Raw genomic sequence first — 13,353 nt, 5'->3', positions numbered from 1 at the left:
TTGTTCTCAGAAAAGTTCCTCCCCCTCCTCCTCATCTCCTGAGCTCTTTGATCTTCTAGTTCGGGTTCAGTTGCTTCGTTTTTTGCAATTACCAGCCTGGAGGGAGGATGCTCTGACCTGCAGCGGCAGTCTGGCAGACAGATGGGACAGGAAACGGGGAGTTTATTTCAGCCTTCGCCCTATTCATCTTGGATAGATTACAACAGTAGCAGCTCCAAATGTCTTCATAGCCCATTTATGATAAAGTGATGGTAACATCACACAGGAAGAGAAATGTGCGGATTAGCCATATCCGGGGAAAGATGGATTGACTGAGAGCATGGCATCGCTCTGAACAAAGCCCCACCCTCCCTCCCCAGCCCCTGGGAAAGCCCCCCTCCTCCAAGGCCAGTGGGACCGGGAACCCCAACTGGGAGAGCAGTGAGACACTTGGTACCGCCTCTCTCTCTTTCTCCTCTCTCTGCCCCGCTTCACTCCGCGTCTGCCCTGCTTCCCTCCCTCCCTCCCGCTCCCTACATTCTTTGCCTTTTCCAAGTGTTTGAAACTCTACAGGGCAGTTCCACAGCAGCCCAAATAAATCAAGCTGCCATGGTGACTTCGCAGAAGGCTGGGGGATTTATATTTGAATTTCAGGAAGAGGGGCAAATCCATCACCCTGGAATGCCGCATCTATAGATTTTAAAGTTTAGCTGAATTATGATTGGGAGGGGTGGGGGCTGGCGGTGGAAGGAGAGTTTGGAATCAAACCAAGGAGGGCTGGGTAGGAAGAGCTTCTTGCTGAAGGACATGGGCACATTTATAAGCCATCAATAAGAACCATTAAGACCTGCGGCTTTCTCTTTGTTCTTTCTGAGAGGAAACACTTAACAAGTTGTTGTTCTTTGTTGTACTTTTTTAATGAGCCAAGAGAACATGGCACAGCCTGGAGAGGAGGGGCCTGAGTGCTTTTGTCTTTTACATTTTTCATCTTTTTCCTTTACATGAAAACTGACAAGAAACCCCTCCATGAAGGAAAGCCGATCTGCCCAGGCTGGTTTCAAAGAGCTCCAATTTAGGGCATCCCTGGCGACTTCATTTCTAATCATGTTTTTACTTTCCTGGCCACCAATCGGAGACTCCCACAGGTCACTCTGGTTTGTATTGATTAGAGCCGGGCTCCAAGGTGAGGGGCCCGGGATGAATGGGGTGGGGGTGGCAAAGAGATGCGTTGCCCGAGTGGCGGTGGCCCTGCCTGCAGAAGGTATCTCAGGATTTGAATGACATCTCAGGGGACAGTATCAGGCTTCCAAATGCCTTTCATCCATCAGATGAGAGAACAAGCTGTGGCTTTCAGTCGGACAGGGGCTGGGCCTTTCTCTCGGAGTAAATGGGCTCAGGCCACACAGATAAAGAGCTTCTCCTGTTCCTTTTTAAACGTTTCAGGCAGGAATCGTCTGTCACTGACTGAGGGCGGGTGGGGGCGGGAGGAACCTTTCAGCTCTGATTAAAGTAGCAAGTCCAGGGCTGCAGCGGAGCTCTGGAAAGCCTTCCCCATCCTTCTCTCCCGAGTCACTGACCGGGTTTACCCACACTGTGGGGGTGGGGTTGGGGTTGCCTCGCCTTCTGGAGGAAACCTGCCTTTTCATTTCTTAAGGCAGGGTCTGGTCTAGCCTGCAAAAGCTGCAGGATCCCCAGCCTCAGTTGCACACCCATCCAGCTTCCAGGGAAGAATGGGCACTTATGAAGTGCCAATGGTATACACTAAGTACTGGGAGGGATTCAGGACAGGGAGGACCTGGGATGGGAACCTGAGTGGAAAACATAGCAGAGATGACGGGACCTGTGTAGCCAAGAATCAGTGACACAATGTAGCCAGGAAACGTTGATACAGGGTAGACAGGAAACAGTGACACAGTGGAGCCAGGAAACAGTGACACAGGGTAGACAGGAAACAGTGACATAGTATAGCCAGGAAACAGTGACACAGTGTAGACAGTGACATAGTGTAGCCAGGAAACAGTGACACAGTGTAGACAGGAAACAATGACACAGGGTAGACAGGAAACAGTGACACAGCGTAGACAGGAAACAGTGACACAGTGTAGACAGTGACATAGTGTAGCCAGGAAACAGTGACACAGTGTAGACCGGAAACAGTGACACAGGGTAGACAGGAAACAGTGACACAGCGTAGACAGGAAACAGTGACACAGTGTAGACAGTGACATATAGCCAGGAAACAGTGACACAGTGTAGACAGGAAACAATGACACAGGGTAGACAGGAAACAGTGACACAGCGTAGACAGAAAACAGTGACACAGTGGAGCCAGGAAACAGTGACACAGCGTAGACAGGAAAAAGTGGCATAGTGTAGCCAGGAAACAGTGACACAGTGTAGACAGGAAACAGTGACACAGGGTAGACAGGAAACAGTGACACAGGGTGGACAGGAAACAGTGACACAGGGTAGACAGGAAACAGTGACACAGTGGAGCCAGGAAACAGTGACACAGTGGAGCCAGGAAACAGTGACACAGGGTAGACAGGAAGCAGTGACACAGTGGAGCCAGGAAACAGTGACACAGTGAAGCCAGGAAACAGTGACAGAAGGTAGACAGGAAACAGTGACATAATGGAGCCAGGAAAACAGTGACACAAGATACACAGGAAACAGTGACACAGGGTAGACAGGAAACATTGACACGGTATAGCCAGGAAGTAATGATACAATGTAGCCAGGAAGTTGATCACAGTGTAGCTGGGAAGCATTGACAAGAGGTAGCCAGAAAACATTCACACAGTGTGCCCAGGAAACAGTGACACAGTATAGCCAGGTTTCAGTGTCACAGGGTAGCCAGGAAGCAGTGACATGGGGTAGCAGGAAGCAGTATCAGGGTAAGCAAGAAGCAGGGACACAGTGTAGCCAGAAAACATTGACACAGTAGAGCCGAGGCGCAGTGACATATGTAATGACAGTGCCCTACATGCGCTTGAGGTTGTCCACAGACTGGCGCCCATCATCTGCTGTGGTTGGACAGTGTGACCAGTGTGAGGATGATTTCTTTCTTGCCACTTGGTACAAGGGATGTTTGCATCCTGGCTGTCTGCATCCTGGCTGTCTGCATCCTGGCTGTCTGCATCCTGGCTGTCTGTCTGTATCCTGGCTGTCTGCTTCTATGACCTAAACAAGGGATCTTGGAGACCTTACTGTCTCTTACCTGGGAGAAGTGACAGGGAGGAGATGAGGACAAGGACATTCCTAGCTGTACCCTCAGTGAGGCTGCAGTGAGCCCCAGCTGACAAGGACGGACTAACGAGCATGACTTCTGTCTGGTAGGCACTGCCGATGCTGGTTTCCTCGCTAAGCAGGAGTGCGGGCGTGGCCGTCAGGGTCCTGGTGTCCGGCATGAGGCAGTTGGAGGTCTCCAGGTCTGGGGTTCTTTGGGTTTCTAGCAGTGCCCTCTTTCCATCCAGATCCCACTCTTTCTCAGCGCCTGACTTCTGAAAGCGAAGCCATCACATGGGGCGGATCCCTCCTGCCCCTTGACTCTGCCAGGGACTCTGAGCAGCCCTGGCCTGCAGACGCAACCGCTCCTGGGAAGCCGTCTGAGGGCAGCCATTGGGCGTGCATGGGTGCCCCGGCCCGGAGCCCGCCCATGAGCACCACCTTCTCCTCCAGACACCACCAGCGCCCTGAGGATGCACATTTCTTATAGGATTATTCCCTTTTAATAGAGACCCAGAAAAGTTTCCAAAGGCAAAATGACAGGCTGGTTAACTTTATATCCCAACTCCAAAAAGATACATTTTCCTCTTTGTAATGCACTAGTTAGTGGTTACTGGCACATTACATTAACTAATTTGAGATCGAATTATCAAATTTGCTCATTGCTGCTAGCGCTAATTTGAAACCTTACAATAAAGAAGGGTTTGAGAGGCACATGAAAGGAAGCCACCCACAGCGGCTCCGAGGCCTGTCCCCGGAGCATCACAGCGAGCCTCGCAAAGGGTTCGGGGTAATTGCAGTCATGAGCCGGAGTTGATTGAAGAAAATTATACCCCAGTTTTTTACTGCAAGTTTTTTTTGTGTGGCTTTCCTTAAATTGTGTGGTGAAATTCAATGACAAGGGAAGACACGTATAGGACTTTTAATAACTGCATTAAGAAGATCTTCCGAGCTCCTTTCTGCTGTGTCCCATCAGGTTCTTAACCTACAGCTCCCTCCAGCTTATTCCGATTCTTGAGCAGTTTGGGTGGTGTTGGTTGGTTTTTTGTTGTTTTTTTTTTTAAGAAAATTGTGATCTGGTTCAAATTCACTTTTTTCCATGTAATTTTTGTTGTTATTCTTATTCTTCTACAATTTAAACCAGAAAATGCGGGAAAGGAAGCTTCAACACATCCTATCACCTATTGATTGATTATATATTGATTATTTTTCTACCATCAATTATCGATTATCTATCAATCAATTGATAATCCATCTATCAATTAGCTATCTATTGATTATCTATCAATCAAATGATCATCTATCACTCATCTGTCTATGTATCTGTCAGTTTATCTATCTATCTATCTGTCTAATTTCTTTTCCAACATGAGACACTGCTGTGTCCTCGCCAGACCAACCCTCATGACCTTTGAACTTTCCCTAAGGTAGCAAATCTCAGTAACCACATTTCCAAATTGCAAGTCACAGAAATGAACTTATCCCCCCAGCATCATCTGGATAACTAAGGCATGCCAAAAAGGAGGGCTTTTCCCCCTACCTATTGAAAGATTTGTAACAATAAAAAGTAATAAAAACGTCAAAGGAGTTGAGCTTGCTGCCAGCACTCTCCCCACTTTCCTAGGAAAAGCGTAACTGTGAGTGTAAAATAAAGGCCCCTGAGCTCTGTAATTAATTCATTTACATTTTTAATGCTGCAAATGGCTACAAACGTGGCGTGACATTTGGAGTGACATCCAGAAACTCCAGCCCAGTGAGTCCTGCTCAGACTATCTGTGCGGGGGTTGTTGCTAAGTCAGGAGGAGAATATTTTTTTCAGAACCCAGGGAGCAAAAATACTTTTCAGAGGTCGTCTAGCATGAGTGGGGACTGCTGAGGCTGGAGGTCCAGCCAGCTCCAAAGGGCACAGCCCAGGGCTCCCTGCTGCCCGGCAGAGATGGGGAGCTGGGAGAGGGCTTTGATGTGAGGGATCGTTGGGTCTAAAGTATGGGATCCTCCTCTCCCTTCTGAAGGTCAAGGGAGAGATTAAGAGCTGGCATCAAGGCTCAACATTGGAAGGGCAAAAAGGTCACTGTTTTCTTCTGATATCCTTGGGTATTTATTCCAAAATGTTTGGCCTTCTCCACCATGAGAGGGTCAGTCTTTAGGGCAGGGGGATGGATATGCAGGGTGATGGGGACCATGCCTTGCCTCCTGGTCCGGCAGAGCTGAGAGAGAAGCCTGAGGCCATCGGACCAGGCTGGCAGTCAGGGCAGTGAGAGGGGAGAGCCCTCCCAGGCCGGGGCTGTGGATCAGCATCTCGCCAGTTTCCCCTGGCTCCAGGGATGGAAGGAGAGTGTGGAGGCATCAGGCATTCCTCTGACCCGCTACTTTGCTGGCTGCTTGGGGAAATTGAAGCCTGGGGGTTCACTAACTTCCCCATGAGGTTCAGCCCAGGTCTGCTGGCCTCCAATCTGAGGCTCTTTCCTCTGAGCCACCCAGCCAACCACACGGCCTGGAAGCCATTGTTCACCAGCAGGTGGGCGCTCCTCCCATGGCTTTCACTGGTTTTCCGGCAGAGCTTTGGTGCCTTTTCTGCCCATACTTGCAGGTAGTTAGACAAGCCAGGACCAGCCATGTTGGGCGAATGGGCCTTCCAGCCTCCAGGGCTTACAGCCAAGTGTCCCAGGGATGACTATTGTCATAGTCAGCCAGCCACTGGCTACGCATAGTGGGTGACTATGAAGAGAGCATTCCCTAGAAAACAGTGCCTGGGCCTGGTGGCCACACCTACAAAGTATGGCCTCTTGAGAGACCTACTTCCTTGTTCCTGGATATAGAACCAGGCAGGGTGTACACCTACGCCTGCCCTCTACTGTTAGTTAGCTATACTGCAGCACCAAAATAAGATAACACACATGTGCCAAATTACAAGACACACACAGTGGGCTGTGACAGGAAAAGAGACTATTGTCTGTGAAGGACCAAACCCTACAGGTTCCTAGGAATTTCAGTGTGAGGCATTGGGATTTTCATGGTCCAACTCAAGAGTAGATGTGTGTGTGTGTGTGTATGCACACATGCACACACTGGTGTGAACATGCAGGTGTATGTGAGTGAGAATGTGGGGCTTGGTCTCTGCAAAGGCTGTGTGCCCAGGTTGCCTCCCAGGTGCAGTCACAGGCAGCAGGTGGGGTGAAGGGCCTGTGTGCTGGCTGCCACCAGGGTTCTTGGAGAACAGATCATTTTCCAGGTGACCCCGGTCACTGTTATTATCGTCTCAGGGCACAAAGTCTGCGTCTGTCCCCCCGACACAGAGAGGGGCAGAGAGGAGGAATCAATAATGTGGACCTGCCTATTTAAAGAAAACTCTCACGCTGTTAGAAAGCCCAGTGCCTTCCTGCTGAACCCACCCCCTTGGCCCCGCGCAAAGGTCCTCCCGAGATAAGGTCAAGTTCTTTGATCTCCATCGATCTCCATGCAGAGGTTACTCAGAGGCCCTGCTTACACACCCCAGCTGCTGCTGTGACAGGAAGAGCTTCTGAGCTACACCTGCTCAGTTGGGGCTCCAGCCAAGTCCTCTGAGAGGAGCCTGGCTAGGTCATAGGTCAGGTCCTGGGGAGGGTGGTTTTGAGGGAGAGGGCTGGCACGCCCTCCCTGCCTGCCTGCTCCAGCCCCCAGTCAAGCGCATGGCTGACCCAAGCACCCAAGGGAGATGAACACATGCCCTTCCTCATGGAGCCTGACTTGTGTCCTCTGCAAGGGGCAGAGCCTGGACACTGTGGTTTGCCCTCATCACTTACCATGGGAGCTGCGTGGGTGTCATTTGTGCGAGACCAGGGGACTTTCACAAAGAGGACTAGAGGAATCGGAGAAATTGGGAGAGGGGAATCTGAGGTGTGTGTGGAAGCTCCCTCAGAGATGCCTTAACCCCGGGTGGGCTGACGGGAGAGCATGTGTGCACACATGCACAGGGGTAAATATGCATGTGAATATTTATATGTATGTGAGTGTGGCAGTACACATATGTGAGTGTGTGCATTTGTGTGTGGGTCCGTGTGTGTGTGCATTTGTGTGTGGGTCCGTGTGTGAGTGTGTACATTCGTATGTGAGTGTATGCATTTGTGTGTGGGTCCGTGTGTGAGTGTGTACATTCGTATGTGAGTGTATGCATTTGTGTGTGGGTCCGTGTGTGAGTGTGTGCATTTGTGTGTGGGTCCGTGTGTGAATGTGTACATTTGTATGTGAGTGTATGCATTTGTGTGTGGGTGCACAGATGTGTTTGTGTTTGTAGGGGGCATGTATGTGAAGGGTATATGTGTGTGTTTGTGGGGCATGCATGAGACTGTATATTTGTGTGTGGGTGCATGTGTGTGTGTGTACGTTTGTGTGTGAGTGCAGGTGTGTGTGAGTGTTTGGAGGTCACATATCTGTGGGGGGTTCCACGTGTGTGTGAGGCTGCACATATGTGTATGTCTATGTGTGATTGTGTGTGATGTGCACAATGAGTGAACATGTGTGTGGGTGCACATGTGTGTTTGTGTGTGGGTGCACTCTGTGTGGTGTGCACAATGTGTAGGTGCGCATGTGTGTGGTGCATGTGTGTGTGCTTGTGTGGGGGTGCACATGTGTGAGTGTATGATGCACGTGTGTGGTGTGCACAATGTGTGGGAGTGCATGTGTGTGTTTGTATGTGATGAACATGTGTGTGCTCTGCACAATGTGTGTTTGTATATGTGTGCACGTGTGTGCTGTGCAAATGTGTGTGTGCTCGTGTATGGGTGCACATGTGTACATGTGTGCATTTGTGGGTCAATGTGCGTGCATGTGTGTGTCTGTGTGTGAATGTATTTGTGTGTGGGTGTATATATGTGTGTGGGAGCACATGTGTAAAGGGTACATATGTGTGTGTGTTTGGCATGCATGTATGTACGTGAAACTGTATATTTGTGTGGGGGTGGGTGTGTGTGAGTGTGTATATGTGTGTGAGTATGTGTGTGAGTGCAGATGTGTGTGAGAGTGTTTGGAGGTCGTGTGTGTGTGGGGAGTGCACGTGTGTGAGGCTGCACATATGTGTGTGGCTCTGTGTGATTGTGATATGCACAATGTGTGGGTGAACACGTATTTGTGTGGGGGTGCACTATGCGTGTGTGTGCACATTGTGTGCGTGAGTGTGGACTTGCACGTGTGTGTGTGGGTGGCGGTGGTTTTCTGTTATGGCCGAGTGTATAGCGGTGGCCGGGGAGCTCAGAGAGAGGGGAAACAGGCCCGGAATAAACGGGCTGTTGATTGACTCGAGTTACATCATTTTCTTCCCCTCCAGAGCCTATAAATCTCATGCTCATTGTAAAAACAGAATTTACACACAATTGAGCCTCCTGGGCTCCTCAGTTCCAGCTCCTGTGCCTCGGGAATGAACCAGTGAGTGCCCCCGGCTGGGGCTCTCACTCTCCCTGGCACCCAGGACTCCCACCCACCCTCACTCTGAGGCCAGTGGCGAAGAGGCCACCGCTGTCTCCGGAGCTTCCTCCCTGTGCGTCCAGCTTCCTCCCAGACCTGCGGCACCCAGTGTGGTGCAGGCCGGTGCCTGGAAGCCCCCAGTCGACAGGCCATGCCAGGGTCCTCAGAGCTGTTTCTCCCTCAGATGCCACCCTTTAACGAGGTGCAGCAACCCGTCACCCAGAAATCCACATCCCTTGCTCCCTGCCCATCACTGTGCCCCTGCCATCAGCACCTCCTCAGTGCTCAGGACACGCCACCCTATTCGTGTCCCAGGATGGGGAACAGGGAGGGCAGTGGTGTCTTCTTTTTAAGCAGGGGTTCGTGGCCTTCTTCCCTTTCTACCTTCTGGCTGTGGTTCGGTGGACTGGGGCTTCCTGTGATCTGGCCTCTTTTAATCACGCTCTGGTCACGCTCTAGGCCCCGGTGCCCAGCATATTAATGTGGGTCCCTTTGGTCCTGGGCAGCCACCGGCTCTCTGGCCCGTGCTTCTGCGACGCCCTAGCATGGAGCAGCCCATTTTGTGTTGCCCGTGTGCCTATCGTTAGTGTTCTGTGTGCACTTGGTGTGGGAAGCCATACGCTATGGTCACCTTTTCAAACGGGGTTTCAAAAGGGTCTCGGGAGTTAGCCCTTGGGAATGGCAGGATCCACCCCACCCATATCCCAAGGCCTCGCTGGTACAGGTCAGGGGCAACCATGAGGTGGGGCAGGACACAGGGTCGCCATCACCAAGACGATGGTGAGAGTCCGACCTCCTGGGCTTGGAACAGCTCGGACAAACACCAGAGCGCTCGGCCTGCACCACGTGGGGTGGGCGGTGTTTGCAGTCTCACCTCCGTGCAGTGTGTGCCACCAGAAGCGGTGAGCGGAAGCTGTTCCAGGCGCCAACAGAAGCTGCCTGGCCCCTGCCTCGGGAAAGCGTCTTCCTCCCACAGCAGGCACGGAGCGCTGTCCTGGGAAGCCCAGGGAGGCCGGGGAGACAACGGAGGGAGGAGGAAGTCCGTGAGGATCAGGGGCCCTGCCAGATGCCTCCAGTGCTTGCTGGGTCCCAGGCCAGGGAACCCCCAGCTCCCGCCTGGAAACCCACATGTGCAGTCATAAAAAGCACCGTCAAGGGCGGGGCCGGTGCCGGGAGCAGTTACACTTCCCCACAGGCCTGGCTTCCTTTAATCCCGAGCAGTGAAAGCTGCACCGTCTCACATCCCGGAACCTCAAAGCAAAGAGGGCTTTTCCCTGAGTATTTACAACTCCTGGCCGTGGCCTGTGACAATGGGATGGCTTATGTAATGATGTCAAAGAGGTCTGTTCGGCTCAGAGACGCCCCCAAGGGCTCCCCCGGCTCTGCACCGTCCACATCTCCTTACCCCACCGACGTTGCGGGCAGCGGATGCTCCTGAGACACCAGGAGAAGCTTCTTCATCTTGGGAAAAGGAAAGAAAGGGCTTGCTGAGGTGGGGGTTGCCACCCTCCCTCTGTCTGGGGTGGGAGGAAGATCTACCAGCAGCAGGGCCAGCCCCTCCTGGACACTCCTGCCAGCCGAAGAAGCGAGTCCTGGTGTTGCCTCGATGCAGACAAGAGGGAGCGTGGGGCCTCCAGGGGTCTCCATCTCTCCCCAGCCACTCTACAAAGTGGGCGCAGAGCAGGACACCCACAGCGGGACCTGGGGCACTAGAAGCCCCAAGGAGGGGGACTCCTCCTGAAGGGCTGCCCCCAGCCTGCCAGGCTCACTCTCCTCTCTGAGGCCACCTTTGCCACCCTTCCCCGCCTGCCAGTCCTGGCCATCTTGACAGGCCCCCACAAAGACTTCCTAAACCCTTATACCCACTCCCAGACAATCTCTCCACACGCCCCGCGATGCTCCTGGCTGGGCTCAGGGTCCTCAGACATGGATCTGACAGCTCACTCGCTCATCCCCTCGTTCCTGGCCAAAAGACTGCACCTGATGTGAAGCCTCATCCCCGGGGACGGAAACCAGAGGGCTCCCCTGTGACAACATCTGAACAGCCGAGTGACCCAGCACCCTCCCTGGACGCTGGCCTCTGAACTGGACACATGGCCCCCACCCAAGCGCTGAGGCCCTGGCATGATCCTGTAGGTACAGGCAGGCTCCGACTCCATAGGGGTTAGGATCTAAAGCACAGATGTCCCCTTTGATTCCGTCGTCACCCCTCCCTGCCCGGCCTTGGTTCTCAAACTCTGCGAGTGAGCAGATAGGCTGTGGGACTCAAATGGTGGTGGGCAGCACATCCGACTCTCCCTTGTATGTCCCCCTTGATTCCGTCGCCAACCCCCTGCATGCCCGGCCTTGGTTCTCAAACTTGGCGAGTGAGCAGATCGGCTGTGGGAATCCGACGGTCGTGGGCAGCACATCCAACCCTCCCTTGTGCTGGTGTGACACAGAACCCTGCCCTGGGCCAGAGTCCCTGAGGGTCCAGGCCAACAGACGCCCCTGGGTGGTGCTGGAGAAAATACTGATGTCCCGGGGGGAGGATGCACACGACTGGTCACCTGATAGGGCAGTTTCTGGCCCTTACATGTGGCCTCTGAACTCTGCCAACCACCTCTCCCCCAGCCCAGAGTTGGCTCAGCCTCTTCCAGGCCCCACTGTCTCTTTAATTACTGAAAATGCGTCCCTTGGAGGGGTGACCCCTAAACCCCCAGATCCTTCTGAGGGACACAGGGAGTATCCCCAAGGAAATCTCTCATGCCTGTGAGCTGCAGCCCCTCTTCTAATGAGCAGCCTGCCAGGGAGGAGTGACTTGGGTAAGCTGCTCGGCTGGGGTAGGTGGCCGGGCTCCCAGGAGGTGTCAGCCAGCCCCAGGGTACGCATAGCTGCAGGGAGCCAGCTCAGCTCTGAGCATCAGCTCTCTCTGGGAGATGAACGCAGGGGATGCCCTTCCTGGGAGTGGACCGAGTCCCTGTGGCAGAGGCTGAGGGCTGGCCATGCCCCCAGAGTAGAGGCACACACAAGTCCCACTGGATGGTCCCACCTGAAGCCCTGACCACTGGCCAGATGGGTGTCCCAGCAGGAGTGCCCTGGGCGACTCTCAGGGACTGTGTTTATTTCCTGGAGCTGCTGTAACAAAGTACCAGAAACTAGGTGGCTTCAATCCACACACTGTATGTTCTCACAATTCTACAGACCTGAAGCCTGAGATCCAGGGGAGGTCAGGGTTGGCTTCTTCTGAGGCTCCCAGGGAGACCCTGTCCCCCACCTCTCCAGGTCTGGTGTTGCTGGCCCTGCTTGGCCTTCCTTGGCGATTTTTGGTGATCCTAGGCCATCCTTGGCCATCCTTGGCCCTCCTTGGCCCTGCTTGGCCATCCTTGACCCTCCTTGGCCCTGCTTGGCCATCCTTGGCCCTCTTTGGGCCTCCTTGGCCATCCTGGGCCCTCCTTGGCCCTCCTTGACCCTCCTTGGCCCTCCTTGGCCATCCTTGATGATCCTTGGCCCTCCTTGGCCATCCTTGACCATCCTTGGCCCTCCTTGGCCATCCTTGGCTTCTAGACACGTCACCTCCATCCCCACCTCTGTCTTCACATGAGCACTTCCCTGTGTGTCTTCTTATAAAGACACCCTCCTTCCTTGTTCAGAGCCCATCCTGATTCCATGTGACCTCATGTTGATTAATTTGCATCTGCAAAGATGCTATTTCCAGAAAAATGTGACCTTTTAGGTTCTGGGAGTGCATGAATTTTAGGAAGAGCACGATTCAGCTTGCTGCAGGGCCCATAGTCAGCCCTAGGGAAGGGCTTGTGTTTGAGGATGCCAGACGTGGTGGGAGCTGGCCCTGGAATCCGACCTGGCCTGGAGGTCAACCAAGGGTGACGGCAGAGGTGACCCATCCCCTCCCCTTTGGCACCTCAGAACCACCGCCCCCACCCAGCCCTGTGCCCATCTTCATGAGTGTGCCACCTCCCCGAGGGCTGATTAGAGGAGCGGGGAATAGGGCCTCCGTCTGGAGGAAGGAGGCCTCGAAGCAGTGGCCACCACAGGCTGTGGCTTTCAGGCCTCTGGCAGTCGTCTCTCTGGAGCGTTCTGGCTCCCAAGCCCCCCGCCAGCCGCCGCATGGCCTGACAGCAGGGGGGCCACTCTGTCTCAGGGTCGGGAACAGAGAAGGTGGGCTCCTGCCCCCACTGGGCCACGCTCAGCCTCACTAGGCACAATGTCTCCTCTGTCTCTGAGAGAAAATCCCGCTGCAGGAATCAGCTTTCAGGCCCCGCCAGGCCGTGAGGGACCCGCAGACGCCTGCCCTGGGAGGAGCCCACGCACAGGGCTTGGAGCGGGGCTGGGTTGACCTCAGACCCCGAACGCCTCTGGGAGCTCAGCAGTCAGCCCGGCCTGCAGGCAAGGCGAGGAGGCCCCAGACTCTTCAAAACTAACATTGGAAAGTGGAAATGCTTTTCGTGTCTAAGACTGCATCTTTTTTTGTTCTGAATTGTCACTTGGCAGGGCACCCCCTCAAGACCTTCTCTGGTGGCCTTGTAAGACTTCAGGGACAAAATAGCCCAAATCCAGGTGTGGCCGCCCCACGCAGAACTCTGCCTGTGAGGTCTTTGCTGGAGGAGGCGGCGCCACAGGCCGGCTGGAGAGGCCGTTTCCGAGGAGAAGCCTGGAGCTCTGTGGGGCGGCGGCCCTGGGGGAGTCCTGCCCCCTCTGCCTCCCTTA

General features: G+C 53.8%; 1 protein-coding gene across 27 annotated transcripts in view; it reads left to right on the top strand.

Moving 5' to 3' along the window:
• The window catches only part of PRDM16 (PR/SET domain 16), a 366,115-nt gene that overhangs the window by 241,065 nt on the left and 111,697 nt on the right, over positions 1–13,353 (top strand). The window lies entirely within an intron of this gene.

The sequence above is a fragment of the Macaca fascicularis genome, chromosome 1, assembly GCF_037993035.2.
Source record: "Macaca fascicularis isolate 582-1 chromosome 1, T2T-MFA8v1.1".
Lineage (NCBI taxonomy): Eukaryota > Metazoa > Chordata > Mammalia > Primates > Cercopithecidae > Macaca > Macaca fascicularis.
Note: the sequence above shows the minus strand (reverse complement) of the source record. Positions and strands in the feature narration are given on the sequence as shown.